General features: G+C 42.9%; 1 pseudogene; it reads left to right on the top strand.

Annotated features, from left to right (window-relative positions):
• LOC107183533 overlaps positions 1-1,961 on the top strand; it is a 15,758-nt pseudogene extending 13,797 nt beyond the window's left edge.
• Positions 1,962-2,974: the final 1,013 nt, after the last annotated feature.

The raw sequence follows: 2,974 nt of genomic DNA, 5'->3' as shown, positions 1-2,974 counted from the left end.
AAAGGGAAAGATCAGAGAGGTGGGGCACACTGGTAATGTCTTTTATTTACCGAACTTGGAGCCAAACAGACGTGGCAGGTGACAAGAAGCCACTCTGTTCACAGAGCCAGGAACTGTGCCTGGTCTTAAAAAACATTTTGGTGCTTTTTATTTTCCTATTCTTGAGGGTAATAGTAATATTGTATTTCTGACAGCCAACAGTCACCTCTCTGGAATCGCCTTTGTTTCTCAGGGAGCAATGTCTCTTTATGTTTGGGAAGGCTGCCCCCTTGTGGATCAATAAAATATTACAGTCCACGTTTTCAAAGCACTCCAAAATTAGATCTAATTTGTGAAGATGTCTAAACTGCTACTCAGAATGTTGGAGAAAAATAAATTAAGTACAGATTTTTAAATACAATTTCCCTGATATTCTTGGATTATTTGTCTACAAATTTTGGTGGAGTTTATGGATTTTCAAATCAGAATCTTCCCCCAACCTCAAAATAAATGATTTAAGGATCCAAAACTATAACAATAATGGTTATAAAATATTATGTTCACTGCTTTCTAAGTGCCTGCATATAATAAAGACATGCCTCTTGCCACACTCATCAACATGCTAAGAGGCAGGTTCTACGCAGTATTAACCACATCGCAATTTACAGAAAGACTTAAAGCAGTGGGGGCTCCTCCACCCCCCTCTCACCCACCTGCCGCAGGTGGGAGCCCCTACAGCTCTTCTTGACCTACTGCACTCTGTCAACTGGCCACAGTCGATTGCACCAGAGATAGCGGATCAGCTGGGTTACCCAGGTTCTTTCTCCTGGAAATTTGGAATTGCACTTCACAGAGAGCCCTCAGTCTAAGCTGGTTACTTGAACGGAGGTCATAGAAACTCAACAGCTCCTTGTGAAAAAGCACTGTCTGTCATGTGCATGGAGAAACAGAACAATGTGATCAGGAGGAAGAGAAAAGAATAAAGAGATTACACAAAATGATGCAAAGGACAACTTTCTTTTCTCGGTCCCAGTCCCTCATGAGGCCTCCTATGGTCAGTGATTGGGCCTATTGAAATAGGTCTTTTTCTTTATTTAAAAAAAAATGTATCTCACCAAGTCATGTGACCAATAATGTGTAAAAGTGAAACAAATCTAGTGTTATCATGAAATAAAATCTGAAGTTAATGTGACACATTGAATGATGTGCATAATTTTTATTGTACTCCATGGCAATTAGGCTCAAATAGGGAGCAATTAATGAAAATGACTGTAATTATTGCCATGTCAACAAAGCCAAACCAAGCGATTCCAAAGTCAGCTGCAGGGAAGAAAGTTTAGAGACAGCAGGAGTTTGTTCTGTGATTCCTCAGAGGGACTCCAGAAGGTCAGGTCCTTCCCTTGCCCCTGCTGCTCTAGCAACAATAGTTACGGTGTCCCAAGAGGTCCCAGTGGACAAGTGTGAGAGCCCCTAGGAACCCATGGCTCCTCTCCCTGCTTCTTCCCTCAGTGCCTCTCCAAGAGGAGAAAACTGACATAGACAGGCTATATGGAAAGGGCTGCATCTGCGTGTGTCTCTCCTCAACATGAGATTGGTGAGCATGGAGAATTTGAAGCTGGTCTCTGGAAGGAGACCAGCTTGCTTCCCATGGTGCACAACTCCTCGGGTCTACATCTGCCTTTCACACAAGGCATCATCAATGCCGTCCGGTCTAGTCCACCTGGGGTCTGGACTGACGATGGGGGTGGAATCCTCATGGCAATGAGAAGGGTGAAATTGTCTCACTTCGCTCTCCGTGCAAATAGCTATCTTCCCTGGGCAGCTGGGGTAGGAGCATGTATGAGACACATGGCTGAGATGGGGCTGGATTTTGGCTGTTGAGAATGCTGGGTCTCAACCACATCTCACCTTTTCCATCTCTTTTTCAGGGAAGTAAGACAACAAAGACCATTCAGGACAGTTATCGAAGGCCAGAATCCTAGAGTCCTGGGACTGGTTTGGCTTAAACTAGCCAGTAATTACAGGGAGAAAAATTCAATGATGTGGAAATATTCCATTTTCTTCCTTCCACACAAGGCTAAACGAATACCCCAGTCTGAACTTGAACCAATTTAGAGGTACTTTCGTGTTAATAAATATATCTCAGATGTTTTAGATGTATTACTTCCTTGAAGTTTTTTATTAATTTGAGAAAGAGACAGAGACAGACATCAATTTGTTGTTCCACTTACATATGCATTCATTGGTTGATTCTTGACCGGAGATTGAACCCACAACCTTGGCGTATCAGGATGATGCTCAAACCTATGGAGCTATCTGGGCAAAGCCAAAAATGTTTTTTTTCTGGGTGTTTTTTTTTTGGGGGGGGTGGTATATCATAATTAGCTATGATCCTGGCATGGGAACAGTAGGAATATTATGGAAAGGACCAAGAAGGGTTTCCTTGGGACTCATTCAGTATACATCATTGAAAGACTACCATGTGTCAGGCATGGTGTTAGGCACTAGAGAAAAATAATTACAAAATAATGTCTGTGCTTTTCAAGAACTTAATGGATCAGCCACTCACCATTACCCAGTGTGATGACTTAGAGGAGCATAAAAACAACAACAACAACAAAAACCCCCAGGCTATTCCTATCTGGAACATTTTAATAACCTTTGAACATTTTACACAGATAAAGTTGGATTAAAATAGACATTGAGAGGAATCTAGGAAAGAAAGGATGGAGGTGGGAGTGGGAAGAAAATTGTAGGAAAGGGGAGGGTTGTTGTCTCAGAGCTGGAGATGATGGGAACACATGCATCTGGGGGCTGTTTTTAAACACTGCCTCTGAGTCATCTCTCCAGCCTCCGCCCTCCACTTGCCACCCGCCAGCTCACCCTCTTCCTGAGCCACCCAGATCGCCACTTCTCACTCGGAAAGAATGCAATTTGTATAGAATCCCTGCACGTTGCTAGAATACCTTCGTACAATGGACAGAAGCTCTGTGTA

This window comes from Myotis davidii, unplaced genomic scaffold (genome assembly GCF_000327345.1).
Source record: "Myotis davidii unplaced genomic scaffold, ASM32734v1 scaffold59, whole genome shotgun sequence".
Lineage (NCBI taxonomy): Eukaryota > Metazoa > Chordata > Mammalia > Chiroptera > Vespertilionidae > Myotis > Myotis davidii.
The sequence above is the reverse complement of the archived record's forward strand: the minus strand, read 5'-3'. Positions and strand labels throughout refer to the sequence as shown.